Source organism: Salvia miltiorrhiza, chromosome 3, assembly GCF_028751815.1.
Source record: "Salvia miltiorrhiza cultivar Shanhuang (shh) chromosome 3, IMPLAD_Smil_shh, whole genome shotgun sequence".
In the NCBI taxonomy this organism is placed as follows: domain Eukaryota; kingdom Viridiplantae; phylum Streptophyta; class Magnoliopsida; order Lamiales; family Lamiaceae; genus Salvia; species Salvia miltiorrhiza.
In genome coordinates, this window is record NC_080389.1 from 12,690,891 (window position 1) to 12,697,352 (window position 6,462).

Sequence of the window (6,462 nt, forward strand, 5' to 3'; positions counted from 1 at the left end):
ATATGTAATCTATAAATAGGGCATACGTGCTCCTTTGTAAGCTACGCTATCTTTTACTCTCAATACAACAGCACCTTTTCTCTCGTTCTAGCATTCCGATTACTTCCTTTGTCTTCTCCGATCAATCAAAACTAGGTATAGTTTGTGGTTTTACGATAATTCTTTGATAAATCCGTCCCCGTTTAATGATGTTTCACCACTTAGCAAAAAAATACTGCAACTAACAAAGTGCAAATTGTAGCAAATAATCGATAACCGAGTATCGTATCCACATGGACTGATAAATGAAATTACTCTAAGTAATCATAATAATTCATATAGCAATATTCAGGCAACCTAAAATATGAAGAAGAATACAAACTAAACTCAAGACAGAACAAATAAATTCAGATAAATAAAACGACTGATCCTAGGGATATAAATTCATTAATCAAATTCACACAATCAACCTATTAATCATATTTACTAGATTAATCTAGTTATGATGAGAGATCACGTATTTAATCAAATACTCTCGTCATAGCAGCAAAGATCGTAGATTAATAAATTATCTATCTGTAGTAGCCCGCTCTTTTATTTATTATTAAGACCAATAAATGCGATATTTATTTATTGCATCTTTCAGTTATATAAATCCAGTGATTGTTTATCGGATAATACAACTCAAAATCTTGTATTAAATGTCTTTGCATGAGGCGATCGCGATTGAATTATTGAAGCAATCAATAATTTATTTTCTAATTTAATAACTGACTTAGCAAAGTCAAGTTATTAATTTATATACGATAGAAATAGTATTTCTATTATTTACTTGAAATCGTGATTAATTGCCGACTTATAAAACGAGTTATAAAATATGTAATTCGTAGAGAGTTATAACGAAGCGTCGTTATATGGGAACCCGAAATTAGTATTATAGATACAGAATGAGCAACACTGAAGGATTTTATTCATCACATCACAACTTTACAACTTACTATTCCCTGCATCCCTATTTCCTACCTACTACATCAAGAAAGCAGACCAAAGAAAGGGAAAGAAAGGGGACGTGTGCTATGTGTGTGCAGAATAGCTGCAACGGCAGCCTTCAAGCCACTCTCCCATCCCTTTAACCATGCCAAGGTACACATAGGTGTCAATCAGCCACCCTATGACAGCCATCTCCTCAATCACCCACCACCTCCACCATTTTCGATTCTTTAAGGCTACTAGCCAACACTCCTTGCCTTCATTCTCTGATCCTTCAGCCACCAAAGTAAGGAGAATTCATTAAGCTGCTGCTCTGCCAACTTTAAGAGTCCCCATCGTCTGCATTCAATATCAATAACAGCAGCCACCAACACCAAATATTTGCAGGTATTTACTAAGCTCAGCTCGTTCAAATCCGATTCGCATTTCATTCACAAACAGGATTAGTTGAAGGACATAAAGTTTACAACGAGTGTATATATATGCACACAGGGACTTAGCAATCGAAATCAGTTTATGCTATATTTTCTTATCACACGAGGCAAGCAAGGAAAATTCTTGATACATTAGTAAACCACGAACTTAGTTTTATCTCTTGCATAATCAATTATAGAAATACCAGAATTCAATAGAAGAAGGGAGAGAGTGAGGCTTGAGCCGGTTCTTGAGCAGAGGACAGATTTCAGCGGCGCTGCGATCTCCGGCCAAGGAAGACGCGACAGCATCGAACCAGGGCGCTGACCCGCGATTTTAGACGGAGAAGCTAGGGCCGAACTTTTCTCCCTCATTTGTGTGCTTCCTTTGAATGTGGAGGAGAGATGAATAATTAATGTTCCAAATTGAGTTCTGCTTGAGGCTGCTAGAGAAATCGAGAGAGGAATGGAGTCAGGGCCGGTGAAAGAGGCGGACATCGCCGGAAATTGCAGAGTGGCGACGGCGATTTCTGATAAAGAAAAGCTAGGGCTCGGGTTTGAAAAGGGAAAATCACCTGGGTCTTTCTGTGAGAGAATAAGAGCGGAGAGCTGGGGCTCATTTCGAAAGGAAGAACGACGTCAATCAATCGCCGGAGATGAGCAAAGAGACGACCGTCGGCGGTTCCACGAAGGCGGCGGCGAAATCTCTTGATGAGAATTAAGCTCTTTTCGATTTTGTAGATTTGGGTATGAGGAAGATTTAATTGAGAGATAATAGGGACAAAGGTGTGAAATGGAGAGGAGTGGGAGGCGGCAGCTCAACGAGGCGGTCGGCGGCGGCGACGCCGGGAATGAGAGAGAGAGAGAGAGAGAGAGAGGGAGAGGTGAGCTTTCGATTTTGAGATATGAAGAAAAGGCAGTTCAGCCGTATGTTTACACAAGAAGTGGGCGGCCCTTTTGGGCTTAATTTTATTATTTGGACTAAGAAAGAGAGATATAATTGGGCCGATTTTATTTTTATGTGGGCTGGAGTTTATTTTTTTGTTGGGCACCCATATTTTTTTGTTTAGCCGATTAAAGACTAGCCCATATTAATCTAGTATTAATTAGAATTAGTGAGTTTTAACTATGGTTTAATTTGGAACGAAATTATTATTAGTAAACGGCTTAGAAAACCCTAAGACAAGCAGATTAATTTTATAATTTAATCCGACAGCCAGGATTAACAATAGAAATTTCAGATTATTATTTTAGAATAATGATTCTTGAATACGAGTCATGCATAGTTAAATTACGTATTCTCATTTTTTAGGATTATATACGAGCCAATACCTTATTTTATATTATCGCAATAAAGGTCAAGCGCGAGAGTAATAGCTAGACAAGAAGCTACTATACCAAAGCAAAAGTTGCTATCAGGTGGGTTTACTTTCATATATATCAAATGAATTAAATGTTACATTTGAGCAAGTTATTTCATTCCAAATTATTTGAATTGTAAATCATTTCAATTATTGTCTTGCCATAAATGTTTAAATTTTAGTATGATATCTATCTGCTTTGGCTTTGCCAATGATGTAATCGAATTTGGGTCCTGAGCAGTTGATAGCTATCCTGTCAGGACTAGTGTACACCAGTGACCGTGAGTCATCTAGCGGGTTGGCCGGTCAAGTGTCCGTGAGAGGTGGCCACCTCTTCGGCACATAGTTCCAGATATGATAGATTACAAGAGAACTTAGTCTGCGCAGTCACACTTTAAGAATCACAAATGAATTTAGTAAGCTTGAGCCTTTTAGCTAAAACTCCCTTGCTGTACTGTTTATGTTGGCATGACAATTTATAGTTTTTATGCAATCATGTGTATATTTAGGCATACGTGCCCACTGAGTACTCTCGTACTCAGCCCTGCATATATTTCTAAATGTGCAGGTTGAGCAGTGGCTGATGAAGATGAAGTGAAGAGCGGAGTTTTTGTCATAAGTTAAATGAATGAACTATTGGATACATGTGATCAGATTATGTTATTTCGCTGCGTACTCTTAGGTTTTATGTCCTTTTAGTTAAGTCGAATTCATCTGAACTTACAAGTCTGTTTGAGTCTTTGTGACTAAACATCAGTTATATTATGAATTTTTCCTTCTTTAACAATTATTTTAGTTCGATCCTCTATTATTTGTTCACTCTCTTTCTATCGTTGTTTATAACTGTGTCCTTAGTTACGATTTCCTGACTTAATTATCCTTAATTAAGTCCGGTCGTGACAGAATGGTATCAGAGCAGTTCGTTTGCTCTGAATCCAAGAGTTACCCAATTAGTCCTAAATTTGATATTAGTATAAAAGAGTCAGTCAACAAAAGCTCATCACTTCATCACATCGTCACGCTCAACAAGAAAGGAAGAGGTAATGATTTTTTTTTCAAACGTTGAAAAGTTCACGTTTCATGCGACTGTACCGATGCTTATATTTAAGTTTTATATCTTTTCGATTGATTAGATATCTCAATGAACTTAGATGCGTTAAGAATGCATGATCACTGTTACAAGAAGAGCAAGAAAACTAGAAACTCAGTTATATCTCACTATAGTTATAGTGCCTAGAAAGAAGAAGAAAATCAAATGTCACTTCAAGAGACACGAGAATTCAATGAGAAGAGATGCAATGAGATGAAAAGAAGAGTGTCACACACGAGTCAGTGACACGAGAATAGTTCCTTATTCAGGCTGTTCACACGTGACAAAATACTAAATCAACCATTGCCTTACCGACAAGAACTTACTTGAGACATTGCTCATAGCGATGAGTATGACTTATGCAAATTAGCTAGAGGTTGTGTGATGAGCCAAGACTCATTTCTAACCTTTAATTATCACCAGTTATGGCATGAAGAGAACCTTCATAATTTATGTTCGAACTTTAGAGTAAGACTCACATAGGGTCATAACGCTTTGTATAATGATGTTATAGTATTATGATTAGAACTGTCAGCTTATAGTTTCAGATATTCAGAACCTTTTTATTACAATTACCTATTGCATTAGGCGGGAACACGATGGAGAATCCCTATTGATTACGATCACCTGCTATGAATCGAAAAGATGAGTTGTGGCATAGATAATTAGCAATTACCAACCATTATGATTGATCAGAAAATTTACGCAGTGTGTAAGATAGTTCAGAGTTCAACAAGAGCCAAAGTATCGACAACGACTTTATGCTATTAGGTATACATACCTTAGCCTATTAGAGACATCGCCTCAGTTAGAATGTCTTGGATTAGACATTCAGTTTAGTAACCAGAATGAAAGCGTTGACTAAGGTCATTCCATGACTTAGTATTATGTGTGGTGACACATACATTGTAAAGATGCTAAGAGAAGCAAAATCTATTTCCTTGTGAAGGGTCTTTCACAAGGGTACGAGAGAGTGCTTTAAATTACATGGTTGGAAACAAGCATTTGAGAATGAATGCAAGTATAGAAATACTGCATTATGATCATTTAGAGGAAGATTGTTGAGTAAGCTTGATTACAGTTGAAAAGTCTTACTTCGCACGTAGAAGTTTTAAGAAAAGATGCTGATTTTAGAAACCAGACTTCAAGCTTGAGAATCTCCAGAACATTTTCAAGGATAGATTCTAGATGTTAAGAGGAAAGTGGAGACTGTAGACCAGAAGTATCTTTTGCAGCCAATGAACAGAGAATCACCATGTTCGGAAAAGTATTCCGTGTGACTGAGAAGTAATTGTGTTGGGCCTGGCCAGTCCACATGACCAAAATCTCAGTAGTCGTCATATATGGGTTTCTAAACCTTTATATTTAACCTTTCATCTTAAAAGCCAAACAGGTTCAGACTATTAGGTCATTTCGTTTCGACCTTTTAGTCAATTCATTTCTATCCTATGGTTATTCATTTTTAGTTGTTTGGCATTCTGCTTAAACACTTTGCCTAATTGTCATTTATGATTTCAACCTTTGTGACTTATTGGTTATTAGTAGATTTTATTCGACCTAAAGATAAAAGAGTTATCCACCATTTTAACTCAGTCAGATACTTATGCCTTGACCCAAGGGTCAAGCATGTGATGTAACTAGACCATCTCTTATGGATATTGGTAGAACGTTGTTGTGTATTCTGGAAAAGATGATTGTTCTGATGCTTTTGTATGCCCCTATGTTGGCTTAGTTATTTTGACTAGTATTAGTACGGAAACGATGGTCCACAAGGTGTTCCGTGACCAGTTCTCTTGTGATGGCTTGGTAGAGAGCCAGTTCATCGTGTATAGTACTTGGATAGATCAGTAGATCTAGATTCAAATGTTAATGAAACAGTCCTCATCGAAGCAATTTTCCTATGTCTATTTAGCGACCTTATCGGTCTTTTGCGGTAAGTCACTTCTGCCATATTTTACTTATATGCTTGCACGAGGAAGAGTGCGAGCAAGATTTGAATATCAAGAAATGGTTTATAAAAGTGATGACATGCTTTTGTATGTTTACAATGCATTAATGACTATATGTCAACTCATCAGTATTCCACCCAATAAGAGCGTCCAAGTAGAGGAGGAAGAATTCCCTGAGATGATGAAAAAGACCCAGTACCAGGGCCATAATAAAACATAACCCCACCATCCATACAACCAGAATGTAGAATAGATGAACAATATCTATGTTAAAACCCATCTTTATTTAGTGGGACATGAGATTCCGCAGAGGCTGAGACTTGAGTATGAGCTATTGAGTGCATCTTCAATTTCTTGTGCTGCACAAACCAGAAACATCTTACTTGCGTGTCCTTTCAGCAGACCTCTAGTGGGAAGCACAGAGGAAAACGATGATAGTCGAACAATTAGAAAATTTTACGTGGGAACATTTTAAGATGAGATTATATGATAAGTATATGTACCTAGAGCTATCGCGAAAAGAAAAAAATTGAATACTTCAATCTAAAGTAGGAAAAGATGACGTTAACTCAGTATGGTGGAATGTTCTGCGACATGTCGAGATATGTGCCAGAAGAAATGGATACAAATGAGAAAATGACTGAGAATTATGTGTTAATCTAAGGCACGAGATTAGGAAG

The 6,462-nt window shown here is 37.2% G+C and overlaps 1 long non-coding RNA gene across 1 annotated transcript; it reads right to left on the reverse strand.

Annotated features, from left to right (window-relative positions):
* Nucleotides 1-927: 927 nt before the first annotated feature.
* LOC131017628 (uncharacterized) lies at nt 928-2,762 on the reverse strand. The gene is made up of 2 exons (XR_009099711.1): nt 1,958-2,762; nt 928-1,825 (listed from the first exon to the last, which is right to left on the reverse strand). It is a non-coding gene; the product is annotated as an uncharacterized LOC131017628 (long non-coding RNA).
* Between the last annotated feature and the right edge of the window lie 3,700 nt (nt 2,763-6,462).